The sequence below is a fragment of the Microtus pennsylvanicus genome, chromosome 18, assembly GCF_037038515.1.
Source record: "Microtus pennsylvanicus isolate mMicPen1 chromosome 18, mMicPen1.hap1, whole genome shotgun sequence".
NCBI classification, from domain to species: domain Eukaryota; kingdom Metazoa; phylum Chordata; class Mammalia; order Rodentia; family Cricetidae; genus Microtus; species Microtus pennsylvanicus.
Genome location: NC_134596.1, coordinates 18,323,098 through 18,336,180, shown reverse-complemented (window position 1 = coordinate 18,336,180; position 13,083 = coordinate 18,323,098). Strand labels below are relative to the sequence as shown.

Below are 13,083 nucleotides of genomic sequence, written 5' to 3'. Positions count from 1 at the left end.
CTACTGACGAAAACCAGCTAACGTCACTCACAATTAGGGAAATGGAAGTTAAAAACCACAGCAAAAGGCCACTCTGGGCTATAACCAGAAGATCAAGGGAGAGTCAGTGACGACAGGGACATGCAGACATCGGAGCCCTCACATGTGGTCAATGGAAGTGCGTGCACAATGGTGCAGCCAGGCTGCGCAGCCACTTGGCAGTTCCTTTAAAAGACAGACATGATCTTGCCAAATGACCCAGCAATTGTACTCCTAGGAGCCTACCCAAAAGGAAGGAAAACACTCTCATGCAAACAAGTAAAAGAATGTTTATAGCTGCCCTATTCATAGTAGTAAGACCTGGAAACAATCCATCAACTGGTAGGTTCACAAGTGAAGTACAGCCTATTCACAAGGCAGAGTCACGTGACGGGAAAGAGACACAGAGAGCGTACGCAAGCCATGGTCTGTAGTAGCTCCAAGACACTTCCCTAAGTGAAAGCTGACTGATACAGCACCTGGTCCATGCTAATTGGCAGAGGAGGAGGCAACTCAGCTATTGCCTAGGGCTAGGATGGAGACAAATGGCAGCAGACACCGTCCACTGTGGTGACCGGAATGTTCCAACGCGGGGTTTTGGTCATCATTACCATTAAAGTCACTACAGTCCCTGAATTCTACACTTTTGGTAGGCAATCTCCGAATCCCTGAAGTCTACCCTTATTGTCAGCAAATTTTATAGGCTATATACTGCAGTAAAGTGTATCTTATAAGACACAGTGCAAGCATGTGCAACAAGGCAACTCAGTTTACAGCTATCTATGATATATTCTGTAAGAGAAGCTTGATGGCTCCCAACACAGAGTGGCAGATTAACCCAGACTGGATCATAATGCATGCATACACTTCTCAAATCATCATACTGCACCTCCTAAATATGTAAAACTACGTGTCAGTGTAAAAAGGTACAATGAACTAATAGGGGCAGACATCTACACCCCCACTGTGGCACACGATCAAGTACATCCCTCCGGCCCATGCCCATGTATGCACACATAGACACATTCGTCAAACATCTTTAAGAATAAAATATCAGGAGGTGGGATTTGAATGGAGTGAGGAGGTCATGGAACAGGTCCTCTGGAAGGCTCTATCTTGTCTCCGGGCTCTTCCTATCTCTCTCGTTCTACTTTCAGGCTGTCACGCTCATCAGCACACGATGCTACACTCTGACCACTATCCCTTCTTCACCCTCACAGTTGGCTTCATGGCTGGCTAAAGCGGTGGAGCCAGATGATCTTGAATGGGTGAGCCAAAATAACCCACGCCTTAACTCAGGAAGGGAACAATATTATCATCAATCCAAACACAGAGCAGTTTTATCACCAATCCTGGTGTTGACATCATACACCATAGGCTCCAACACGTGACAATAGGCTGCTCCACCTCCCCCAAACCATAACCATATATTAGGATAGAAAGACCAATGGAGGAAGCCAACCATAGTCTTGCCCAGTCTATCTATGTTACATTATGGTAAGTGACAGGATCAGAAATCATTGATTAATGTTCCACAGAACAATAGCCATCCTCAGCCTCATTCCTTCCATGGCTTAAAAATCCTCCCACACCTAACACACCAGGCTCAGGTGATTTTAGCAATACATTCTACCAAACTTGCAAACCTCCCTGCAAGAAAAGGAAAGAGCATTTCCCAAAATTATGTGCAGTGTAACATTCCAGGAATTAAAAAGAAGAAGACAGTCAAGAACAGGGGGGAAATCTGGGTAAACTATTTGAATATCAAAAAAAAATGTAGTGACATTTCACTTGTGTTTTAATAAATAAAACTTCCCTAAGAATCAGAAAAATAAAACAGCCACACTTGCCAGCCTTACAGACCAGGCAGCAATGCACACACCTTCAATCCCAGTCGCCACGCTAGCTTGCCATGGAAACCAGGGAATAGTGATGCACACCTTTAATCCCAGAACTAGAAAGGATTATAAGAGGGGAGGAGACAGCTCTCAGGCACAGTCTCATTCAGAGGTTTCCTGGAGGCAGGATCACCATTTCGGACTGAGTTTTACCAATTATGCTTCAAAATATACAATGAATGTTAACACATCAACAGGATAGACAAAGTTAGCTTAGGTCACCAAAGATGGCTGGATCATACAGGCACCAACTTCCTGTGTACCACATGACCAGTTGGGTACCTGTGGTGCAATGACATAGACACGGTACAGCAACGCATACAAACAGAGCTCTTCCCTTCCAAGAGCATGGGCAGCCCTGAGACCAAAGAGGACCCAACATGGAGCCAACAGGCTGGCTGCAACAATAACATCCAAATGCCACGGACCCAACATGGAGCCTACAGGCTGGCTGCAACAATAATGTCCAACGGCAACCATGAGAAATGGGCTCACTTAAAGAAAGATGTGTGACTTCTTGGAATGGCTGAATCAGAATTCACAGGTGACACAGCAGGAAAAAACAGGAGCCAGCACCCAGAAAGGAACAGAAAACACTGCATCTACTTTAGACAAGAGGCTTGGCTCCAAGGAAGATTAAAAAGGTAAGTAGAGAGACAAAGGCCATGCCCATTCTGCCCAGCTGTTTCTGAGAATCAAGATGGGGCAGAGAGAGTTCTGGTGTGGACTGACAGACAGAGAGTAGCCAACTGTAGAGTTGGTGGCAGCCAACTGGGTGGGTATCAATCATCCACAAAATCTTGTCCTGAAAACCCAGGGAGGAAATACACTGAGGATAGCTGCTGCTCTGTGGAACATGAGGAGGGATGGCTGGGAAAACCCAAATTTAGATCACGTGGGCACAATTGCCAATCAAAGAGCCTGCAAGTGAGCAGGTGATGAAGACACTGGGGATCCAATGACTAAACCATTGATCTAGATTGATTGAGCCAGAGATCCAATGGCTAAGCAGGCTGGCTTTTTACTAAGTGCAGTACAATCTTTGAGTTATAATCATGCTATTGGGTCTGTCCTAGGGACACTCTACAAGATTAAGACAGAAGCCTTGGAGCCCAGGGCAGTTAAACAACTATTAAGATAGTAGCCAACCCTCTAAATGCTCCTGAATTCCACGAACACAATTTTAACTAAATTGTATTGTTTTCATAGAAAATGTTTATCATGTAATCTCTAGAACAGAGGTCAATGAAATGTTTTGTAAGAATGACATAGAAAATACTTTAGCCTTTGGGAAATCAGGTTACCATTGTAACTCCTGGACTCTGCAGTTACAGTGCAAAGAAGTCACCAGAGTACGGCTGTGTACCAATAAAACTTTATTCAAAAAAAAACAAAAACAAGTGATGGCCCCAGAAGTCCAGAAGATGGCACAAGGTACTGTTGCTTCACAGGGCAACAGTGCAGGAGGTGACTGTGATCCTGAATGTGTAGGAGACCTCAGGCACAAACAGGGCTAAGGCAAGGCCAGTTTCATGGCTATCACAGGTCACATGCTTGTCCAAGTTCCTAATCACCGCATTTAATATTTGTAGTTGCCATTCTTGTTTCATGGTTTTCATTGTTGCTGGGATTTTAGAAATCTGGAATGCAAGTTTACTCTTTATAGATTTTTATGCATGTGTATAATACAAGCTCTGTCTTAAATCTATGCTCCACTCCCGGTGTGGTGTTCTCCTCCCTTGAATGCTAACAGTCTTACGGACTGGTGGTTTGAAACTAAAAGTAGACCCACTAATTTTTATTATTCAGGGGAAGCTCCAGCATGAAGTACTGAAATGACCAGTGTCACTATGTTGTAAGAAACCCAATTACAGAACCATCGAACCGACTGAGAGATGCAAACCAGCCTATCGGCGAACCACTGCCTGTGAGAAGTCCACCTGAAGATGTCCAATCCGCTCTACACGAAGGCACTCGCTTGTCTGAAAACTGAATATGCTCCTTAGCAATAGAGATGCAGTCTATGAAACACACGTCCCAAAAGAGCGATGCTCAACGGCGTGAAGCTGAATGGAAGAACTCGGTCTCCAAATGCTAAAAGATGCTCAGTTCCACTGCCACGGTCTTCTTAGAAAGACAAGACTCAAAAACTACCATGGTGCGAAAATAACCAGAGGTTGCCAGGACATGAGTGACAGGGATGGAGTTGGAGTTAACTCTAGAAGAGCAATGCAGAGTGGGGGCAGGTGAGGTCAATTGGGAATTACGCCTTAGTTCATTTTGACTGTAAGCTATACAAGGGTTAAAATGGGCAGTTCTATAAAGCCCAGAACTTTTTCTGTTCATATTTTAAATTATATTTTAAAAAGTGTGTGTGTGTGTGTGTGTGTAAGAGAGAGAGAGAGAGAGAGAGAGAGAGAGAGAGAGAGAGAGAGAGAGAGAGAGAGAGAACTGAAGAGATATTCAATGCACCTAACCTACTAAACAGCACAATAACTTTGCAGAGATAGCTGCATGGTGCCCTCAAGGCAGACAGGCCCCATTGGTACTACAGCTTGTTGTTTCTGACCAACATGGTGAAAGCGTAATGTGATGAACCATACATCACTTCATCGAGAAGAAGGGTCAGAGTATAGTTTCCAATGATCGTTACATGCCATTGTCACATCTTCCCAGACTCAAAGCTAAATCACCATCATGCAGGGGCCATCTGCACAGTCTTCAGCTGCGAGAACCCGGCCCCAGGTCCTCCTCCTAGAGCGAGTTTGTTTTATTTTGTTCACAAAATGAAAATCTACCTTCCAGGGGCACCTAGGATAAATTGAGAGGTTCTGAGCACATGGACCTAAACTTATGCGGAGAAACTGTGCTACCGAGAGGCTGAGAAGCACCTCACAACTGTGTCAGCATCCGAAACTCCATTTATGACCCGATGACCCGAGACCATCAGGGAACTCTTACCAAATTTGGAACTCCCTTGACAGGTGGCTAACCCCATGCATCATTCATTAGCGATGTTGTGGTCTGAGATGTGGTCACATTGGTCCCCCCAAAATCTCCATGTTGGACACCTGGTTTTCAGAAACACATGGGACTTTTTTATTGATTTTTATTGAGCTCTACATTTTTCTCTGCTCCCTTCCCTGCCTCCACCCTCCCCTTCAACCCTGTCCCAAGGTCCCCATGCTCCCAATTTACTCAGGAGATCTTTTTTTTTTTAATCTATTTCCCATACATGGGCCTTTTAAGCAGTTTGTTTTGTTTTTTGTTAAGACACTGCACTGCCAAATCGCCCAGGCTGGCCTCAAGCTTTCAGCAATCCTCCCTCAGCCTCCTGGGTGACAACTCAGGCGTGAGCCACTGGACCTGGGTTTATGGTACTTTCCGTAACTAAAGGCGAGGCATATTCAGCCTGAAGGATCAGAGCACAGTACTCCAAAGTAGCAAAGTCAAGAAATCATAGGCGGAGGATAGCCACATCTTTGCCCACTAGGCAAAGGGAGGAACTCAACAAGCCTGGGCTAAAGCAGCAGCCATAGGAAGCCACACAGACGACTGTCAGCAGCTGCGTAGCTCAGTGGAGACACTTCCAGTGGGAATCACAACAGGTTAAATGTCTCCTGGAATGAACCCACGGTGTTGTGGAATATTAGTTGAAGATGTGTTACATTACTTTATGTTGCGGAATATTTGTTTAATGATGCAAAGATGTGCTGCATTCTTTTACGTTGCATTTGTTTGAATTCTGTAAAACTGTATTACTTTGCCTGTCTAAAACATCTGATTGGCCTGATAAAGGTCTGAACGGCCAATAGCTAGGTGGGAGAGGAATGGGTGGGGCTTCCAGACAGAGAGAATAAATAGGAGAAGCAGGAGAGCAAAAATCTGGGCAAAAGGTAGACGGGAGGGCTGGAGAGATGGCTCAGAGGTTAAGAGCATTGCCTGCTCTTCCAAAGGTCCTGAGTTCAATTCCCAGCAACCACATGGTGGCTCACAACCATCTGTAATGAGGTCTGGTGCCCTCTTCTGGCCTGCAGGCATACACACAGACAGAATATTGTATACATAATAAATAAATAAATATTTTTCTTAAAAAAAAGGTAGACAGGATAAATTAAGAAAAGCTAGCAAGAAATACACCAAGCTAAGGCTGGACATTCATAAGCAAGAATAAGACTCTGAGTGTTTATTTGAGAGCTGGGTAGCAGGCCCCCAAAAGAACAAAGAATTAAAAAAAACCAACAACACTACAGGTCTTCAAGAAACACAAAGACAACTTGTACAATATAACTTCTTTTCTAATATCAATTTTTAAATCAAGTGTATGTGCATGTGCATATGTGTGTCTATGTCTGGGTATGTGTACATGAAGCAGGTGTCCATGGAAGCAGGTGGCTGTGAGCCACACGATGTGGGTGAACTCAGGTCCTCTGCAAAAGCAGTACATGCTTTTAACCACTGAGCTATCTCTCCAGGCTCCACAATATATTTCCAATGACTGGTTTGCAGCCAAAAATCACTAAACATACAAATAAATTGGGAAGTATGACCCATACTTAGGAACTAAGTGGTTATTCAACATAACTGACCTAAAAGAGCATTATCAGGGGGAAAAGGGATTTAAATTAGCTTTACAAATATATTCAATTAAGGTAATTGGTTTAATTCATAAAGTTAATGAAGGAAATGTGCAGTCAATAAATGGATATAAACTCTCAACAAAAGATGTAGAACTGCCGGGCGGTGGTGGCGCATGCCTTTAATCCCAGCACTCGGGAGGCAGAGGCAGGCGGATCTCTGTGAGTTCGAGACCAACCTGGTCTACAAGAGCTAGTTCCAGGACAGGCTCCAAAACCACAGAGAAACCCTGTGTCGAAAAACAAAAAAAAAAAAAAGATGTAGAACTATAATACCTGAAATTCTAAAACTGAAAATGACTAAACTTACCAGAGATATGAGAACGTGTTGCCGACAGAACTGCACTACACGGAATGCTAAGGGAAGGAGTTCAGCCTAAAGGAAAACAGAACTGGGTAGAAACCAGAGGGAGAAGAAAGCAAGAAGAGAGGGAAATAAGAGAATAAATATGTGTAAGTCATATACTCCTTTCTTACTGCATGTGAAAGCTGTTACCACTGGTTTTTTTTTTTTTTTGGAGGGGTTGGTATTTGTTTTTTGGAGGCAGGGATCTCTATGTAGCCCTGGTTGTCCTGGAACTCACTATATAGACCAGGCTGGCCTCAAACTCACAGAGATCTGCCTGTCTCTGCCTCCTGAGTACTGGGATTAAAGGCGTGCGCCACCACCTTCATCAGTGTTATTACTTTTTAAAAATTATGTATCAGTATTGACAGATTCATAACAAAGAAATATAGTGTAATAGCTCAGTATAAACGAGGGATAAATTAAAACACACTATTGTGAAGTGTCTATGCTGTGCATTGGAACTAGTCAAAATTCTATACATATTGGCTGACTTTCAGATGCATATGGAATATGGAATCCCTATAGCCAGGTGAAGATTTCTGAAGGTTTCGGAAAAAAGAAAAAGAAATGATCGTGTTTATAGCAGCTTTATTTAAAACAGCCCAACCCCAAACAAGGCAAATGCCTACCCGTATGGAGATAAGCCAAAGACCGCTCAGACAAGGCACCAACGCCAGAAATAGGAGCCTGTGAGCCAATGGCACGGCGAATATCAGTAACCTTGCAGAAAGAAGACACAAACAAGCAAATAAAGAATCCAGGATCTGGAGAGGAAAGCCAGCCGCATACTAGAAAAGGGCAGTAAAATGCATAAGAAAATCAGCAATGTGAATGAAAAAGCCACAACACGAAAGGCAACTCTATAAAGAAGTTAAGATTTAGGGGGGTGGGGGGATAGAAATTCTAGAAAAGAAACAGCTCAATGAATCAAATAAAACACAGTGAAGCTAGGCATGGTGGTGCACGCCTTTAATCCCAGCACTTGGTAGGCAGAGGCAGGTGAATTCTCTGTGAGTTCGAGACTAGCCTGGTCTACAGAGAGCGTTCTAGGAAAGCCAGGGCTACACAGAGAAGCTCTGTCTCTGGAAGGAGGGGAACACACACACACACACACACACACACACACACACACTGTGAAGAGTATCAATAACAGACTTAAGCAAGCAGAAGAAAGATCAAGACCGGAGGACAAAGCAGATGAACACGCACCTCATTCAAACGCCAATAGAGTAAAAACGAGCCACACAGGTGAGCATGATGCTGGTGAGATGGCTCAATGGTAAAAGGCCCTTGCCAACAAGCCTGAGGACCTGACTTAAATCCCCAGGGCCCTCCTCAGAACGACTCCACCTACTGACCTTTGACTTCTATACTTCCATCATGGCATATACAAACACGGCACTTGCGGGACTTCCTTTCCCACAATAGTAGATAAAATAAAGTTTTTTTTTTAAAGGACTCCACCAACAGGCATGACCATAACATCTAAAAACTCAGATGTGATCAAGGGACTGCGCTGAAGAATGGAGAGACAGGCTGGGCGGTGGTGGCGCACGCCTTTGATCCCAGCACTCAGGAGGCAGAGGCAGGCGGATCTCTGCGAGTTCAAAGCCAGCCTGGTCTACAGAAGGAGTTCCAGGTCAGGCTTCAAAACTATAGAGAAACCCTGTCTTGGGGGTAGGGGAAGAACGCAGAGATAGAAGGAGGAACTCACAGAAACACTAAAGGCTTGGAGAATCTATTCAATGAAATTATAGCAGAAAATTTCCCAAACATAGAGAAACACACATCCGGACACTAGAGGCATTTAGAACTCCAAAGAAGCTTGACCTGAGAAAATCTCCCCGTCAGAGAGTCATGGCATCTAAACTCCGAAACAAGGAAGCCAGATGGAAAGCTCCCCAGGAGGAATGCCAACTGACCTACAAAGGCAGACATGCCCATAAAATACCAGGTCTCTCGTTGGCAATACTTAAATCCAGAGAAGCCGGGAATGATACATTTCAAGAACTGAAAATAAATAACTGCCAATCAAGATTGCTAATGCCAGCAAAGCTATCTTTAAAAGTTGACAGAATAATAAGGACATTCCAAGACAAACCTCACCAAGGTAGTCCAGCATCGTAAAAAAAAAAAAAATAGAGGAAAACAAATTCACCATCACAAGAACACAAGAAAGAACAAACTTCATGAGAGCAATAGATCAACCAAGGAGAGCTAGGAGGGAATCCAACATGTCCACCACAGTGAACCAGCAAAGTTTTTATATAAACAGGGAAGAATGGAAAAACAATAATCCAACCAACCGAAGAACAGAAATCAAGAAACACTCCTATTAATAACTTTCAATGTAAACGACCTCAAGTCAACAAAAAAGAGACACAGATTGGTTGACTGGATGAAAAACCAGGATCCAACCATCTGTTGTCTCCAAGAAACACAACTCACTGGTAAAAATATCCACAGACAGAGTCAACGAATGGAAAACAATCCATCAAGTGAGCAGAACTGGAAAGCAAGCTGCCAGAGCTATTCTGGTATCTGATAAAAACTAGACGTCAGGGATGAGGATTCAGCTAAGTGGGCTTATAATGTTTGCCCAGCATGCACAAGGCACTGGGTTCACTCCCGAGTATTGCACGGATCAGGCCTCATGATGGGTGTCTATAATCCCAGCACTAGGGAAATAGGAGAACTAGAGGTTCAAGGTCACCCTCAGCTACAGTGGGAGTTCTAAGCCATCCTGGGCACATGAGACCATTCAAAAACCTATGAAACTGTAGTTCAACCTAAAATTTGTTAGAAGAATAAAGAATGCCACTACGTAGTAATAAAGGGAACAGTTCATCAAAAAGTTATAGCAATTGTACATATAGTACTAGTTAGTGCTCCCAATTTCATTATGCAAATACTAACAGACATAAGAGGTCAGATACTATCAATAATGATAGTGAGCGATTTCAATACCCTATGCTCATCTTTTGACAGGCATCTCACTGAGAAGTCAGCCAAGGAAACGCGGAGTTGGAGGGGGAGAAACTGGGGGGAGGGGGAGAGAGAGAGAGAGAGAGAGAGAGAGAGAGAGAGAAAGAAAAAAAGGGGGGTGGGGGGACAGCAAAGGATCTCAGTTCAGATCCCAGCATCCACATGTTGGCTCTCAACTCCATAACTACATAACTACAGGTCAGATGCCATCTTCTGACTTCCATGTGCAGCAGGCATGCATGCATTTATATTTGTGTAGGCAAACACTCATATGCATAAAATAAATCTTTTTTTAAAAAAAGATAAAGGAAAGAAATACAACCAAACTATTTCTGTAAAAGCCAGCATTCCCCTAAGGGAGTGGTTCTCAACCTGTGGGTCTGGGGCGGAATGGGGGGGGGGGTGGATGACACTTTCACAGACATCCTGCATATCAGATAGTTACATTACAATTCATAAAAGTAGCAAAATTACAGTTATGAAGCAGCAGTGAAAATAATTTTATGGGGGTTACCACACCATGAGCAACTTGTATTAAAGGGTCAGAAAAACAGGAAGATTAAAACCACTCCACTGACCTAATGCCAAAACAAGAAAAGGACATGACAAAAGAAGAAAAGTATAAGCTAATTTCTCTGACAAACAGGCACAACAATTCAATAAAACTCAAGGACACCTTAATATTATCATACTAATTCCACTCAAGTGGGTGGAAGCCACCCACAGGCAGCCTGGGTCCTCAAGACCTGGGCTGTGGGGAAGACATCCACAGTGAGTGGATGCCATTGTGTGGTGGAGAAACGGGAGAGAAAGAGAAGCAGAAAGGTCCATGTGCTGTGGAAAGAGGCAGAACTGGAGAAGAGAGGGTGGTGAGGAACAGGCTGATATTGGCAGCCTGCTTGCCACCTGGGGCCATGGTGATGTCCAAGCCCAGTCTGTTGCCAAGGGCCATGTCTGGGTCTGTGGTCCTACTGTATCTAGGCTCTGTGTTGACATCTGTGACCCACCAAAGGCCATAAGGATGCCCAGTGTCTGGGCTGCCACCTGCAGCCATGTAGGTATCCAAGGGTCAAGCCATACCAATCCAAGTGGCCTGGGCTGCCACATGGTGCCATGGCAACATTCGGGCCAGAGCCGCAGCTGAGGGGCATGTGCAGGTCCATGGCCTTAATGCAGCCAGAGTCCATGTTGATGTCCATGGTTCTTATTACCATAAAGGTCCAGTGGATGTCCAAGGTCGGAGCTACCACCTGGGGCCATGTTGGTGTTCAAAGACCACACTGCCATGCTGGGACCACGCTGATCTGACTGACCAGTGCTGCCACTTGGGGCAATGGTGACATCCAGGCCCGTGCTTCAGCTAAGGACCGTGTCTGGCTCAATGCTCTGTGTTGAAGTCTGAGGCCCACGTTGCCACCAAAGGCTCCACGTTAGGATAGAGCACACTAAGTAACCAGAGTCCTGAACACCCTTGACTTGGAAATAGCTCAAAGGACTGAATCTTGAGAAAAACAAATGACCTTTGACCCATATCTACCCCCCCAAACATCTGTCAGACAAAAGCTGGACTAGGGAGACTTACCTAACAAGTTAGACAGAAGCATGAGAAAATCAGTTTGTCTTAATATTTATTTCAGAAAGAACTTTAAAATGACAAGACTTGTTGAACGCCTCCAAAGCAGTTTGGGTAAGAAAGGAGATTGTAGGAGATAGTAAAGTAGTTCTTTTTTTTAATTCATTCATTTACTTTACATCCTGGTCTCAGTTTATCGTCCCCTCCTCCCTTCCCAGTCCCTCTCGCCATCTCCCCTCTGCTCCCACCCACCCCCAATCCACTTCTCTGTTTCTGTTTGGGAAAGGGCAGGTCTCCCATGAGTATCAACAGAACATGGCATATCAAGTTGCAGTGAGACTCAGCACCTCCCCTTGTATTAAGGCTGGGCAAGGGGACCCTGTATGCGAAGTGGGATCTCAAAAGCCTGGAAATGGGTTGGAGACAACCCCTGTTCCCACTGTTAGGGGTCCCACAAGAGGACCAAGCTACACAAGTGTAACATATATGCAGAGTGCCAAGGTCAGTCCCATGCAGGCTCCCTGGGTGTCAGTTCAGTCTCTGTGAGCCCCCGTGAGCCCAGCCTATTTGACTGTGTGAGTTTTCTATGCAATTTTTAAAAAAGAAACCTGTTACATATGCCAAGATCAGAAGGGAGAAATAATCAGGATAATCGAGGCTTTACGGAAATTCACCAATCTGAATTCCTCATCCAATAAAAACAAGCTCCTCTAAGCCAACATTTTACTCGTCAGTCAGTCCCTAACCAAGACTCTATGTATGACCTGGCTCTGTCAGGAGACCCCGGACTCCCAAAGATCTACAAGGACAGTCACTCAGGCTACGTGTGATTCTCTTGCAGAACTGTGAAGACAACAACATGTTTCATGAACGATGAATTATAATATTTCCCTTTTATATTAATTATTCTCCAGGCCCATTACTCTATGTAAAGTTAATAAATCAGGAATATAAGAACTTGAAAAGGTATAAAAACATGTTATAATCGCAGGACCACTGGTCGTCATGAAACAGCCATGTGCCAAAGCTCCTAGAACTGACCTCAGCAGACACTTAACAAACAGACAAAACATGAGAACCTGATCACATGACAGAAGAAAGAGGGGAGGCAGCTGGGGAAGGAGCAAGGAAAGGACTTCATTCCATCCCAGACAAGTAGAACACACACACACACACAAACACACGCACACACACACACACACACATGCTCACAGACACACATGCTCACAGACACACATGCTCACAGACACACATGCTCACAGACATACACCATGTGAACATAGTTCAAAACAAAAATCAGCCTCTTTATCTCCCAAGAACAACACTTACTTCCAAAAATAGCACATCCACGGGGGTTTTCTGGGAAATTTAATTGTTGCTAAAATTGGTCATTTTCTTGCCAGTGAGCGTGCTCAGAATTTTCCCAACCAGGCCCCACGATATGAGTTTGATCCGCACAACCCATACAGTGGGAGGAGAGAACAGACTCACAAGTTGACCTCTGACCTCCTCACCTATGCCACCCTCCCCACTGCTGACAAGTAAATGCATGTCATTTTTTAAAACAATTCCTAAAATGAATAACTTTATAAGAAACAAGTGGTGGCAATGGTGGAACCAGCT

General features: G+C 44.2%; 1 protein-coding gene across 2 annotated transcripts in view; it reads right to left on the bottom strand.

The window, feature by feature from the left end:
* LOC142837624 (protein FAM169B-like) overlaps positions 1-13,083 on the bottom strand; it is a 92,710-nt gene that overhangs the window by 31,933 nt on the left and 47,694 nt on the right. The window lies entirely within an intron of this gene.